The 15,035-nt window shown below is 40.4% G+C and overlaps 12 non-coding genes across 12 annotated transcripts; all 12 read left to right on the top strand.

The window, feature by feature from the left end:
- Nucleotides 1-928: 928 nt before the first annotated feature.
- trnat-agu lies at nucleotides 929-1,002 on the top strand. Its single transcript has one exon. It is a non-coding gene; the product is annotated as a tRNA-Thr (tRNA).
- Nucleotides 1,003-5,058: 4,056 nt separating this feature from the next.
- Nucleotides 5,059-5,132, top strand: trnat-agu. Its single transcript has one exon. It is a non-coding gene; the product is annotated as a tRNA-Thr (tRNA).
- A 2,678-nt stretch (nucleotides 5,133-7,810) lies between these two features.
- Nucleotides 7,811-7,884, top strand: trnat-agu. The gene has a single exon. It is a non-coding gene; the product is annotated as a tRNA-Thr (tRNA).
- A 284-nt stretch (nucleotides 7,885-8,168) lies between these two features.
- Nucleotides 8,169-8,240, top strand: trnah-gug. Its single transcript has one exon. It is a non-coding gene; the product is annotated as a tRNA-His (tRNA).
- Nucleotides 8,241-9,544: 1,304 nt separating this feature from the next.
- trnah-gug lies at nucleotides 9,545-9,616 on the top strand. Its single transcript has one exon. It is a non-coding gene; the product is annotated as a tRNA-His (tRNA).
- A 946-nt stretch (nucleotides 9,617-10,562) lies between these two features.
- On the top strand, nucleotides 10,563-10,636 carry trnat-agu. The gene has a single exon. It is a non-coding gene; the product is annotated as a tRNA-Thr (tRNA).
- Nucleotides 10,637-10,921: 285 nt separating this feature from the next.
- trnah-gug lies at nucleotides 10,922-10,993 on the top strand. The gene has a single exon. It is a non-coding gene; the product is annotated as a tRNA-His (tRNA).
- A 948-nt stretch (nucleotides 10,994-11,941) lies between these two features.
- trnat-agu lies at nucleotides 11,942-12,015 on the top strand. Its single transcript has one exon. It is a non-coding gene; the product is annotated as a tRNA-Thr (tRNA).
- A 283-nt stretch (nucleotides 12,016-12,298) lies between these two features.
- On the top strand, nucleotides 12,299-12,370 carry trnah-gug. The gene has a single exon. It is a non-coding gene; the product is annotated as a tRNA-His (tRNA).
- Nucleotides 12,371-13,316: 946 nt separating this feature from the next.
- Nucleotides 13,317-13,390, top strand: trnat-agu. The gene has a single exon. It is a non-coding gene; the product is annotated as a tRNA-Thr (tRNA).
- A 283-nt stretch (nucleotides 13,391-13,673) lies between these two features.
- Nucleotides 13,674-13,745, top strand: trnah-gug. Its single transcript has one exon. It is a non-coding gene; the product is annotated as a tRNA-His (tRNA).
- A 947-nt stretch (nucleotides 13,746-14,692) lies between these two features.
- Nucleotides 14,693-14,766, top strand: trnat-agu. Its single transcript has one exon. It is a non-coding gene; the product is annotated as a tRNA-Thr (tRNA).
- Nucleotides 14,767-15,035: the final 269 nt, after the last annotated feature.

Below are 15,035 nucleotides of genomic sequence, written 5' to 3'. Positions count from 1 at the left end.
GGGTTGTTTTTTGAATGAGTTAAGACTTACTATGCAAGCTAAGAAACTCAGCAACTCTGCCGTTTGACAAAGTTCCCCACCATATTGTAGGTTAATTACTTACACGAAATGATTCATCTGCTGTTTCAGACGTTTTTACAATTTTTAAGCTCCAGAGCCAAATGAGAAATGCAGTGTCCTCGAACGACCAACATTATGAAGAAATAGTATATGATTCTGAATGTTCACTCATATCTCGCGACCCACCTATGACATGTTAATAACCGCTTTGGGTCCCAAATCATAGTTTAAGAATTCATGTCAGAGGTTCTTGAGTTTATTCATCTCGAGACCCAAATGAAAAATGTACTGTCCTCGAATGATCATAGTTACGAAGAAATAGTATGTGATTACCATTGATTACTGATATCTCGCTACCCACCTCTCACCAGTGTTGCCAACTTAGCGACTTTGTCGCTATATTTAGGAGGTATTCAGAAAAAAGACAAGAATCGACAGAAGAAAGTTCAATTGTAGTTCTAAACATACTTAGGGTGTTTTTTACTCACTTTTTGTCTCTCCCGAGACGTTATTCCTCTCTCCTACAGCGTCAATCACAATTACATCCACTTGGCCAATTATGAAAATTATGTGATGACGTCATTTAGCGACTTCTAGCTACTTTTAGGACCAGCAATAGCTACTTTCCTTCCTGAGGATTTGGCAACACTGCCTCTCACATGCTCAGGCCCACTTTGCGTCCCAAAACGTAGCTTAAGAAACCCTGTTGCTAGACAATTGAAGGTGTCTGTATCGTTTCCAATATTAGTAAAAGACATCTCTTTTGTGATGTGATTTTGCTAGACAGGGATGTGGGTTAAATTAATGAGACTGGTTTGATTCAAATAGGTGTCGGGTGTTCACATCTGCAACATATATGACTTTTATGGGTGCTGTGGCTTAGTTGGTTAAAGTGCCTGTCTAGTAAACAGGAGATCCTGAGTTCAAATCTCAGCAGTACCTTTTTATTGTTCACATTGGTGGAGAAGGTCAGAGGGGAGGGCACTCAAGGTTTTCTCACCAATGGGTTTAGAGAATTAGAGATGACGTGAGGAGGATGCAATTGAGATATTCCAATGTCACGGAAAAAGGGCACTTTTTGAATGAGAAAAAACCTACCGACTGTGTAAAGCTCCACTGTTTCTTCAGTTTATTCATTATCGAGACCAAAATTAAAAGAGTTTAGCCAGCTTGTGCACATCACTTTCACAGCCTATGTAGGCTTTACAAAGCCAACTCTTGTAGCCGGCCGTGATCGTATAGTGGTTAGTACTCTGCGTTGTGGTCAGCAGCAACCCTGGTTCGAATCCGGGTCACGGCACTGCAATGTAATTTTAGAAGGGTTGTTTTTTAAATGAGTTAAGACTTACTATGCAAGCTAAGAAACTCAGCAACTCTGCCGTTTGACAAAGTTCCCCACCATATTGTAGGTTAATTACTTACACAAAATGATTCATCTGCTGTTTCAGACGTTTTTACCATTTTTAAGCTCCAGAGCCAAATGAGAAATGCAGTGTCCTCGAACGACCAACATTATGAAGAAATAGTATATGATTCTGAATGTTCACTCATATCTCGCGACCCAGCCTATGACATGTTAATAACCGCTTTGGGTCCCAAATCATAGTTTAAGAATTCATGTCAGAGGTTCTTGAGTTTATTCATCTCGAGACCCAAATGAAAATGTACTGTCCTCGAATGATCATAGTTACGAAGAAATAGTATGTGATTACCATTGATTACTGATATCTCGCTACCCACCTCTCACCAGTGTTGCCAACTTAGCGACTTTGTCGCTATATTTAGGAGGTATTCAGAAAAAAGACAAGAATCGACAGAAGAAAGTTCAATTGTAGTTCTAAACATACTTAGGGTGTTTTTTACTCACTTTTTGTCTCTCCCGAGACGTTATTCCTCTCTCCTACAGCGTCAATCACAATTACATCCACTTGGCCAATTATGAAAATTATGTGATGACGTCATTTAGCGACTTCTAGCTACTTTTAGGACCAGCAATAGCTACTTTCCTTCCTGAGGATTTGGCAACACTGCCTCTCACATGCTCAGGCCCACTTTGCGTCCCAAAACGTAGCTTAAGAAACCCTGTTGCTAGACAATTGAAGGTGTCTGTATCGTTTCCAATATTAGTAAAAGACATCTCTTTTGTGATGTGATTTTGCTAGACAGAGATGTGGGTTAAATTAATGAGACTGGTTTGATTCAAATAGGTGTGGGTGTTCACATCTGCAACATATATGACTTTTATGGGTGCTGTGGCTTAGTTGGTTAAAGTGCCTGTCTAGTAAACAGGAGATCCTGAGTTCAAATGTCAGCAGTACCTTTTTATTGTTCACATTGGTGGAGAAGGTCAGAGGGGAGGGCACTCAGGTTTTCTCACCAATGGGTTTAGAGAATTAGAGATGACGTGAGGAGGATGCAATTGAGATATTCCAATGTCACGGAAAAAGGGCACTTTTTGAATGAGAAAAAACCTACCGACTGTGTAAAGCTCCACTGTTTCTTCAGTTTATTCATTATCGAGACCAAAATGAAAAGAGTTTAGCCAGCTTGTGCACATCACTTTCACAGCCTATGTAGGCTTTACAAAGCCAACTCTTGTAGCCGGCAGTGATCGTATAGTGGTTAGTACTCTGCGTTGTGGTCGCAGCAACCCTGGTTCGAATCTGGGTCACGGCACTGCAATGTAATTTTAGAAGGGTTGTTTTTTAAATGAGTTAAGACTTACTATGCAAGCTAAGAAACTCAGCAACTCTGCCGTTTGACAAAGTTCCCCACCATATTGTAGGTTAATTACTTACACAAAATGATTCATCTGCTGTTTCAGACGTTTTTACCATTTTTAAGCTCCAGAGCCAAATGAGAAATGCAGTGTCCTCGAACGACCAACATTATGAAGAAATAGTATATGATTCTGAATGTTCACTCATATCTCGCGACCCACCTATGACATGTTAATAACCGCTTTGGGTCCCAAATCATAGTTTAAGAATTCATGTCAGAGGTTCTTGAGTTTATTCATCTCGAGACCCAAATGAAAAATGTACTGTCCTCGAATGATCATAGTTACGAAGAAATAGTATGTGATTACCATTGATTACTGATATCTCGCTACCCACCTCTCACCAGTGTTGCCAACTTAGCGACTTTGTCGCTATATTTAGGAGGTATTCAGAAAAAAGACAAGAATCGACAGAAGAAAGTTCAATTGTAGTTCTAAACATACTTAGGGTGTTTTTTACTCACTTTTTGTCTCTCCCGAGACGTTATTCCTCTCTCCTACAGCGTCAATCACAATTACATCCACTTGGCCAATTATGAAAATTATGTGATGACGTCATTTAGCGACTTCTAGCTACTTTTAGGACCAGCAATAGCTACTTTCCTTCCTGAGGATTTGGCAACACTGCCTCTCACATGCTCAGGCCCACTTTGCGTCCCAAAACGTAGCTTAAGAAACCCTGTTGCTAGACAATTGAAGGTGTCTGTATCGTTTCCAATATTAGTAAAAGACATCTCTTTTGTGATGTGATTTTGCTAGACAGAGATGTGGGTTAAATTAATGAGACTGGTTTGATTCAAATAGGTGTGGGTGTTCACATCTGCAACATATATGACTTTTATGGGTGCTGTGGCTTAGTTGGTTAAAGTGCCTGTCTAGTAAACAGGAGATCCTGAGTTCAAATGTCAGCAGTACCTTTTTATTGTTCACATTGGTGGAGAAGGTCAGAGGGGAGGGCACTCAGGTTTTCTCACCAATGGGTTTAGAGAATTAGAGATGACGTGAGGAGGATGCAATTGAGATATTCCAATGTCACGGAAAAAGGGCACTTTTTGAATGAGAAAAAACCTACCGACTGTGTAAAGCTCCACTGTTTCTTCAGTTTATTCATTATCGAGACCAAAATGAAAAGAGTTTAGCCAGCTTGTGCACATCACTTTCACAGCCTATGTAGGCTTTACAAAGCCAACTCTTGTAGCCGGCAGTGATCGTATAGTGGTTAGTACTCTGCGTTGTGGTCGCAGCAACCCTGGTTCGAATCCGGGTCACGGCACTGCAATGTAATTTTAGAAGGGTTGTTTTTTAAATGAGTTAAGACTTACTATGCAAGCTAAGAAACTCAGCAACTCTGCCGTTTGACAAAGTTCCCCACCATATTGTAGGTTAATTACTTACACAAAATGATTCATCTGCTGTTTCAGACGTTTTTACCATTTTTAAGCTCCAGAGCCAAATGAGAAATGCAGTGTCCTCGAACGACCAACATTATGAAGAAATAGTATATGATTCTGAATGTTCACTCATATCTCGCGACCCACCTATGACATGTTAATAACCGCTTTGGGTCCCAAATCATAGTTTAAGAATTCATGTCAGAGGTTCTTGAGTTTATTCATCTCGAGACCCAAATGAAAAATGTACTGTCCTCGAATGATCATAGTTACGAAGAAATAGTATGTGATTACCATTGATTACTGATATCTCGCTACCCACCTCTCACCAGTGTTGCCAACTTAGCGACTTTGTCGCTATATTTAGGAGGTATTCAGAAAAAAGACAAGAATCGACAGAAGAAAGTTCAATTGTAGTTCTAAACATACTTAGGGTGTTTTTTACTCACTTTTTGTCTCTCCCGAGACGTTATTCCTCTCTCCTACAGCGTCAATCACAATTACATCCACTTGGCCAATTATGAAAATTATGTGATGACGTCATTTAGCGACTTCTAGCTACTTTTAGGACCAGCAATAGCTACTTTCCTTCCTGAGGATTTGGCAACACTGCCTCTCACATGCTCAGGCCCACTTTGCGTCCCAAAACGTAGCTTAAGAAACCCTGTTGCTAGACAATTGAAGGTGTCTGTATCGTTTCCAATATTAGTAAAAGACATCTCTTTTGTGATGTGATTTTGCTAGACAGAGATGTGGGTTAAATTAATGAGACTGGTTTGATTCAAATAGGTGTGGGTGTTCACATCTGCAACATATATGACTTTTATGGGTGCTGTGGCTTAGTTGGTTAAAGTGCCTGTCTAGTAAACAGGAGATCCTGAGTTCAAATCTCAGCAGTACCTTTTTATTGTTCACATTGGTGGAGAAGGTCAGAGGGGAGGGCACTCAGGTTTTCTCACCAATGGGTTTAGAGAATTAGAGATGACGTGAGGAGGATGCAATTGAGATATTCCAATGTCACGGAAAAAGGGCACTTTTTGAATGAGAAAAAACCTACCGACTGTGTAAAGCTCCACTGTTTCTTCAGTTTATTCATTATCGAGACCAAAATGAAAAGAGTTTAGCCAGCTTGTGCACATCACTTTCACAGCCTATGTAGGCTTTACAAAGCCAACTCTTGTAGCCGGCAGTGATCGTATAGTGGTTAGTACTCTGCGTTGTGGTCGCAGCAACCCTGGTTCGAATCCGGGTCACGGCACTGCAATGTAATTTTAGAAGGGTTGTTTTTTAAATGAGTTAAGACTTACTATGCAAGCTAAGAAACTCAGCAACTCTGCCGTTTGACAAAGTTCCCCACCATATTGTAGGTTAATTACTTACACAAAATGATTCATCTGCTGTTTCAGACGTTTTTACCATTTTTAAGCTCCAGAGCCAAATGAGAAATGCAGTGTCCTCGAACGACCAACATTATGAAGAAATAGTATATGATTCTGAATGTTCACTCATATCTCGCGACCCACCTATGACATGTTAATAACCGCTTTGGGTCCCAAATCATAGTTTAAGAATTCATGTCAGAGGTTCTTGAGTTTATTCATCTCGAGACCCAAATGAAAAATGTACTGTCCTCGAATGATCATAGTTACGAAGAAATAGTATGTGATTACCATTGATTACTGATATCTCGCTACCCACCTCTCACCAGTGTTGCCAACTTAGCGACTTTGTCGCTATATTTAGGAGGTATTCAGAAAAAAGACAAGAATCGACAGAAGAAAGTTCAATTGTAGTTCTAAACATACTTAGGGTGTTTTTTACTCACTTTTTGTCTCTCCCGAGACGTTATTCCTCTCTCCTACAGCGTCAATCACAATTACATCCACTTGGCCAATTATGAAAATTATGTGATGACGTCATTTAGCGACTTCTAGCTACTTTTAGGACCAGCAATAGCTACTTTCCTTCCTGAGGATTTGGCAACACTGCCTCTCACATGCTCAGGCCACTTTGCGTCCCAAAACGTAGCTTAAGAAACCCTGTTGCTAGACAATTGAAGGTGTCTGTATCGTTTCCAATATTAGTAAAAGACATCTCTTTTGTGATGTGATTTTGCTAGACAGAGATGTGGGTTAAATTAATGAGACTGGTTTGATTCAAATAGGTGTGGGTGTTCACATCTGCAACATATATGACTTTTATGGGTGCTGTGGCTTAGTTGGTTAAAGTGCCTGTCTAGTAAACAGGAGATCCTGAGTTCAAATGTCAGCAGTACCTTTTTATTGTTCACATTGGTGGAGAAGGTCAGAGGGGAGGGCACTCAGGTTTTCTCACCAATGGGTTTAGAGAATTAGAGATGACGTGAGGAGGATGCAATTGAGATATTCCAATGTCACGGAAAAAGGGCACTTTTTGAATGAGAAAAAACCTACCGACTGTGTAAAGCTCCACTGTTTCTTCAGTTTATTCATTATCGAGACCAAAATGAAAAGAGTTTAGCCAGCTTGTGCACATCACTTTCACAGCCTATGTAGGCTTTACAAAGCCAACTCTTGTAGCCGGCAGTGATCGTATAGTGGTTAGTACTCTGCGTTGTGGTCGCAGCAACCCTGGTTCGAATCCGGGTCACGGCACTGCAATGTAATTTTAGAAGGGTTGTTTTTTAAATGAGTTAAGACTTACTATGCAAGCTAAGAAACTCAGCAACTCTGCCGTTTGACAAAGTTCCCCACCATATTGTAGGTTAATTACTTACACAAAATGATTCATCTGCTGTTTCAGACGTTTTTACCATTTTTAAGCTCCAGAGCCAAATGAGAAATGCAGTGTCCTCGAACGACCAACATTATGAAGAAATAGTATATGATTCTGAATGTTCACTCATATCTCGCGACCCACCTATGACATGTTAATAACCGCTTTGGGTCCCAAATCATAGTTTAAGAATTCATGTCAGAGGTTCTTGAGTTTATTCATCTCGAGACCCAAATGAAAAATGTACTGTCCTCGAATGATCATAGTTACGAAGAAATAGTATGTGATTACCATTGATTACTGATATCTCGCTACCCACCTCTCACCAGTGTTGCCAACTTAGCGACTTTGTCGCTATATTTAGGAGGTATTCAGAAAAAAGACAAGAATCGACAGAAGAAAGTTCAATTGTAGTTCTAAACATACTTAGGGTGTTTTTTACTCACTTTTTGTCTCTCCCGAGACGTTATTCCTCTCTCCTACAGCGTCAATCACAATTACATCCACTTGGCCAATTATGAAAATTATGTGATGACGTCATTTAGCGACTTCTAGCTACTTTTAGGACCAGCAATAGCTACTTTCCTTCCTGAGGATTTGGCAACACTGCCTCTCACATGCTCAGGCCCACTTTGCGTCCCAAAACGTAGCTTAAGAAACCCTGTTGCTAGACAATTGAATGTGTCTGTATCGTTTCCAATATTAGTAAAAGACATCTCTTTTGTGATGTGATTTTGCTAGACATGAGATGTGGGTTAAATTAATGAGACTGGTTTGATTCAAATAGGTGTGGGTGTTCACATCTGCAACATATATGACTTTTATGGGTGCTGTGGCTTAGTTGGTTAAAGTGCCTGTCTAGTAAACAGGAGATCCTGAGTTCAAATCTCAGCAGTACCTTTTTATTGTTCACATTGGTGGAGAAGGTCAGAGGGGAGGGCACTCAAGTTTCCTCACCAATGGGTTTAGAGAATTAGAGATGACGTGAGGAGGATGCAATTGAGATATTCCAATGTCACGGAAAAAGGGCACTTTTTGAATGAGAAAAAACCTACCGACTGTGTAAAGCTCCACTGTTTCTTCAGTTTATTCATTATCGAGACCAAAATGAAAAGAGTTTAGCCAGCTTGTGCACATCACTTTCACAGCCTATGTAGGCTTTACAAAGCCAACTCTTGTAGCCGGCCGTGATCGTATAGTGGTTAGTACTCTGCGTTGTGGTCGCAGCAACCCTGGTTCGAATCCGGGTCACGGCACTGCAATGTAATTTTAGAAGGGTTGTTTTTTAAATGAGTTAAGACTTACTATGCAAGCTAAGAAACTCAGCAACTCTGCCGTTTGACAAAGTTCCCCACCATATTGTAGGTTAATTACTTACACGAAATGATTCATCTGCTGTTTCAGACGTTTTTACCATTTTTAAGCTCCAGAGCCAAATGAGAAATGCAGTGTCCTCGAACGACCAACATTATGAAGAAATAGTATATGATTCTGAATGTTCACTCATATCTCGCGACCCACCTATGACATGTTAATAACCGCTTTGGGTCCCAAATCATAGTTTAAGAATTCATGTCAGAGGTTCTTGAGTTTATTCATCTCGAGACCCAAATGAAAAATGTACTGTCCTCGAATGATCATAGTTACGAAGAAATAGTATGTGATTACCATTGATTACTGATATCTCGCTACCCACCTCTCACCAGTGTTGCCAACTTAGCGACTTTGTCGCTATATTTAGGAGGTATTCAGAAAAAAGACAAGAATCGACAGAAGAAAGTTCAATTGTAGTTCTAAACATACTTAGGGTGTTTTTTACTCACTTTTTGTCTCTCCCGAGACGTTATTCCTCTCTCCTACAGCGTCAATCACAATTACATCCACTTGGCCAATTATGAAAATTATGTGATGACGTCATTTAGCGACTTCTAGCTACTTTTAGGACCAGCAATAGCTACTTTCCTTCCTGAGGATTTGGCAACACTGCCTCTCACATGCTCAGGCCCACTTTGCGTCCCAAAACGTAGCTTAAGAAACCCTGTTGCTAGACAATTGAAGGTGTCTGTATCGTTTCCAATATTAGTAAAAGACATCTCTTTTGTGATGTGATTTTGCTAGACAGAGATGTGGGTTAAATTAATGAGACTGGTTTGATTCAAATAGGTGTGGGTGTTCACATCTGCAACATATATGACTTTTATGGGTGCTGTGGCTTAGTTGGTTAAAGTGCCTGTCTAGTAAACAGGAGATCCTGAGTTCAAATGTCAGCAGTACCTTTTTATTGTTCACATTGGTGGAGAAGGTCAGAGGGGAGGGCACTCAGGTTTTCTCACCAATGGGTTTAGAGAATTAGAGATGACGTGAGGAGGATGCAATTGAGATATTCCAATGTCACGGAAAAAGGGCACTTTTTGAATGAGAAAAAACCTACCGACTGTGTAAAGCTCCACTGTTTCTTCAGTTTATTCATTATCGAGACCAAAATGAAAAGAGTTTAGCCAGCTTGTGCACATCACTTTCACAGCCTATGTAGGCTTTACAAAGCCAACTCTTGTAGCCGGCCGTGATCGTATAGTGGTTAGTACTCTGCGTTGTGGTCGCAGCAACCCCGGTTCGAATCCGGGTCACGGCACTGCAATGTAATTTTAGAAGGGTTGTTTTTTGAATGAGTTAAGACTTACTATGCAAGCTAAGAAACTCAGCAACTCTGCCGTTTGACAAAGTTCCCCACCATATTGTAGGTTAATTACTTACACGAAATGATTCATCTGCTGTTTCAGACGTTTTTACAATTTTTAAGCTCCAGAGCCAAATGAGAAATGCAGTGTCCTCGAACGACCAACATTATGAAGAAATAGTATATGATTCTGAATGTTCACTCATATCTCGCGACCCACCTATGACATGTTAATAACCGCTTTGGGTCCCAAATCATAGTTTAAGAATTCATGTCAGAGGTTCTTGAGTTTATTCATCTCGAGACCCAAATGAAAAATGTACTGTCCTCGAATGATCATAGTTACGAAGAAATAGTATGTGATTACCATTGATTACTGATATCTCGCTACCCACCTCTCACCAGTGTTGCCAACTTAGCGACTTTGTCGCTATATTTAGGAGGTATTCAGAAAAAAGACAAGAATCGACAGAAGAAAGTTCAATTGTAGTTCTAAACATACTTAGGGTGTTTTTTACTCACTTTTTGTCTCTCCCGAGACGTTATTCCTCTCTCCTACAGCGTCAATCACAATTACATCCACTTGGCCAATTATGAAAATTATGTGATGACGTCATTTAGCGACTTCTAGCTACTTTTAGGACCAGCAATAGCTACTTTCCTTCCTGAGGATTTGGCAACACTGCCTCTCACATGCTCAGGCCCACTTTGCGTCCCAAAACGTAGCTTAAGAAACCCTGTTGCTAGACAATTGAATGTGTCTGTATCGTTTCCAATATTAGTAAAAGACATCTCTTTTGTGATGTGATTTTGCTAGACAGAGATGTGGGTTAAATTAATGAGACTGGTTTGATTCAAATAGGTGTGGGTGTTCACATCTGCAACATATATGACTTTTATGGGTGCTGTGGCTTAGTTGGTTAAAGTGCCTGTCTAGTAAACAGGAGATCCTGAGTTCAAATCTCAGCAGTACCTTTTTATTGTTCACATTGGTGGAGAAGGTCAGAGGGGAGGGCACTCAGGTTTTCTCACCAATGGGATTTAGAGAATTAGAGATGACGTGAGGAGGATGCAATTGAGATATTCCAATGTCACGGAAAAAGGGCACTTTTTGAATGAGAAAAAACCTACCGACTGTGTAAAGCTCCACTGTTTCTTCAGTTTATTCATTATCGAGACCAAAATGAAAAGAGTTTAGCCAGCTTGTGCACATCACTTTCACAGCCTATGTAGGCTTTACAAAGCCAACTCTTGTAGCCGGCCGTGATCGTATAGTGGTTAGTACTCTGCGTTGTGGTCGCAGCAACCCCGGTTCGAATCCGGGTCACGGCACTGCAATGTAATTTTAGAAGGGTTGTTTTTTGAATGAGTTAAGACTTACTATGCAAGCTAAGAAACTCAGCAACTCTGCCGTTTGACAAAGTTCCCCACCATATTGTAGGTTAATTACTTACACGAAATGATTCATCTGCTGTTTCAGACGTTTTTACAATTTTTAAGCTCCAGAGCCAAATGAGAAATGCAGTGTCCTCGAACGACCAACATTATGAAGAAATAGTAGTATGATTCTGAATGTTCACTCATATCTCGCGACCCACCTATGACATGTTAATAACCGCTTTGGGTCCCAAATCATAGTTTAAGAATTCATGTCAGAGGTTCTTGAGTTTATTCATCTCGAGACCCAAATGAAAAATGTACTGTCCTCGAATGATCATAGTTACGAAGAAATAGTATGTGATTACCATTGATTACTGATATCTCGCTACCCACCTCTCACCAGTGTTGCCAACTTAGCGACTTTGTCGCTATATTTAGTGAGGTATTCAGAAAAAAGACAAGAATCGACAGAAGAAAGTTCAATTGTAGTTCTAAACATACTTAGGGTGTTTTTTACTCACTTTTTGTCTCTCCCGAGACGTTATTCCTCTCTCCTACAGCGTCAATCACAATTACATCCACTTGGCCAATTATGAAAATTATGTGATGACGTCATTTAGCGACTTCTAGCTACTTTTAGGACCAGCAATAGCTACTTTCCTTCCTGAGGATTTGGCAACACTGCCTCTCACATGCTCAGGCCCACTTTGCGTCCCAAAACGTAGCTTAAGAAACCCTGTTGCTAGACAATTGAAGGTGTCTGTATCGTTTCCAATATTAGTAAAAGACATCTCTTTTGTGATGTGATTTTGCTAGACAGAGATGTGGGTTAAATTAATGAGACTGGTTTGATTCAAATAGGTGTGGGTGTTCACATCTGCAACATATATGACTTTTATGGGTGCTGTGGCTTAGTTGGTTAAAGTGCCTGTCTAGTAAACAGGAGATCCTGAGTTCAAATCTCAGCAGTACCTTTTTATTGTTCACATTGGTGGAGAAGGTCAGAGGGGAGGGCACTCAGGTTTCTCACCAATGGGTTTAGAGAATTAGAGATGACGTGAGGAGGATGCAATTGAGATATTCCAATGTCACGGAAAAAGGGCACTTTTTGAATGAGAAAAAACCTACCGACTGTGTAAAGCTCCACTGTTTCTTCAGTTTATTCATTATCGAGACCAAAATGAAAAGAGTTTAGCCAGCTTGTGCACATCACTTTCACAGCCTATGTAGGCTTTACAAAGCCAACTCTTGTAGCCGGCCGTGATCGTATAGTGGTTAGTACTCTGCGTTGTGGTCGCAGCAACCCCGGTTCGAATCCGGGTCACGGCACTGCAATGTAATTTTAGAAGGGTTGTTTTTTGAATGAGTTAAGACTTACTATGCAAGCTAAGAAACTCAGCAACTCTGCCGTTTGACAAAGTTCCCCACCATATTGTAGGTTAATTACTTACACGAAATGATTCATCTGCTGTTTCAGACGTTTTTACAATTTTTAAGCTCCAGAGCCAAATGAGAAATGCAGTGTCCTCGAACGACCAACATTATGAAGAAATAGTATATGATTCTGAATGTTCACTCATATCTCGCGACCCACCTATGACATGTTAATAACCGCTTTGGGTCCCAAATCATAGTTTAAGAATTCATGTCAGAGGTTCTTGAGTTTATTCATCTCGAGACCCAAATGAAAAATGTACTGTCCTCGAATGATCATAGTTACGAAGAAATAGTATGTGATTACCATTGATTACTGATATCTCGCTACCCACCTCTCACCAGTGTTGCCAACTTAGCGACTTTGTCGCTATATTTAGGAGGTATTCAGAAAAAAGACAAGAATCGACAGAAGAAAGTTCAATTGTAGTTCTAAACATACTTAGGGTGTTTTTTACTCACTTTTTGTCTCTCCCGAGACGTTATTCCTCTCTCCTACAGCGTCAATCACAATTACATCCACTTGGCCAATTATGAAAATTATGTGATGACGTCATTTAGCGACTTCTAGCTACTTTTAGGACCAGCAATAGCTACTTTCCTTCCTGAGGATTTGGCAACACTGCCTCTCACATGCTCAGGCCCACTTTGCGTCCCAAAACGTAGCTTAAGAAACCCTGTTGCTAGACAATTGAATGTGTCTGTATCGTTTCCAATATTAGTAAAAGACATCTCTTTTGTGATGTGATTTTGCTAGACAGAGATGTGGGTTAAATTAATGAGACTGGTTTGATTCAAATAGGTGTGGGTGTTCACATCTGCAACATATATGACTTTTATGGGTGCTGTGGCTTAGTTGGTTAAAGTGCCTGTCTAGTAAACAGGAGATCCTGAGTTCAAATCTCAGCAGTACCTTTTTATTGTTCACATTGGTGGAGAAGGTCAGAGGGGAGGGCACTCAGGTTTCTCACCAATGGGTTTAGAGAATTAGAGATGACGTGAGGAGGATGCAATTGAGATATTCCAATGTCACGGAAAAAGGGCACTTTTTGAATGAGAAAAAACCTACCGACTGTGTAAAGCTCCACTGTTTCTTCAGTTTATTCATTATCGAGACCAAAATGAAAAGAGTTTAGCCAGCTTGTGCACATCACTTTCACAGCCTATGTAGGCTTTACAAAGCCAGCTCTTGTAGCCGGCCGTGATCGTATAGTGGTTAGTACTCTGCGTTGTGGTCGCAGCAACCCCGGTTCGAATCCGGGTCACGGCACTGCAATGTAATTTTAGAAGGGTTGTTTTTTGAATGAGTTAAGACTTACTATGCAAGCTAAGAAACTCAGCAACTCTGCCGTTTGACAAAGTTCCCCACCATATTGTAGGTTAATTACTTACACGAAATGATTCATCTGCTGTTTCAGACGTTTTTACCATTTTTAAGCTCCAGAGCCAAATGAGAAATGCAGTGTCCTCGAACGACCAACATTATGAAGAAATAGTATATGATTCTGAATGTTCACTCATATCTCGCGACCCACCTATGACATGTTAATAACCGCTTTGGGTCCCAAATCATAGTTTAAGAATTCATGTCAGAGGTTCTTGAGTTTATTCATCTCGAGACCCAAATGAAAAATGTACTGTCCTCGAAATGATCATAGTTACGAAGAAATAGTATGTGATTACCATTGATTACTGATATCTCGCTACCCACCTCTCACCAGTGTTGCCAACTTAGCGACTTTGTCGCTATATTTAGGAGGTATTCAGAAAAAAGACAAGAATCGACAGAAGAAAGTTCAATTGTAGTTCTAAACATACTTAGGGTGTTTTTTACTCACTTTTTGTCTCTCCCGAGACGTTATTCCTCTCTCCTACAGCGTCAATCACAATTACATCCACTTGGCCAATTATGAAAATTATGTGATGACGTCATTTAGCGACTTCTAGCTACTTTTAGGACCAGCAATAGCTACTTTCCTTCCTGAGGATTTGGCAACACTGCCTCTCACATGCTCAGGCCCACTTTGCGTCCCAAAACGTAGCTTAAGAAACCCTGTTGCTAGACAATTGAAGGTGTCTGTATCGTTTCCAATATTAGTAAAAGACATCTCTTTTGTGATGTGATTTTGCTAGACAGAGATGTGGGTTAAATTAATGAGACTGGTTTGATTCAAATAGGTGTGGGTGTTCACATCTGCAACATATATGACTTTTATGGGTGCTGTGGCTTAGTTGGTTAAAGTGCCTGTCTAGTAAACAGGAGATCCTGAGTTCAAATCTCAGCAGTACCTTTTTATTGTTCACATTGGTGGAGAAGGTCAGAGGGGAGGGCACTCAGGTTTTCTCACCAATGGGTTTAGAGAATTAGAGATGACGTGAGGAGGATGCAATTGAGATATTCCAATGTCACGGAAAAAGGGCACTTTTTGAATGAGAAAAAACCTACCGACTGTGTAAAGCTCCACTGTTTCTTCAGTTTATTCATTATCGAGACCAAAATGAAAAGAGTTTAGCCAGCTTGTGCACATCACTTTCACAGCCTATGTAGGCTTTACAAAGC

The sequence above is a fragment of the Oncorhynchus mykiss genome, unplaced genomic scaffold (genome assembly GCF_013265735.2).
Source record: "Oncorhynchus mykiss isolate Arlee unplaced genomic scaffold, USDA_OmykA_1.1 un_scaffold_564, whole genome shotgun sequence".
Taxonomy (NCBI): Eukaryota; Metazoa; Chordata; class Actinopteri; order Salmoniformes; family Salmonidae; genus Oncorhynchus; species Oncorhynchus mykiss.
This window is presented reverse-complemented; position numbering and strand designations above follow the sequence as displayed.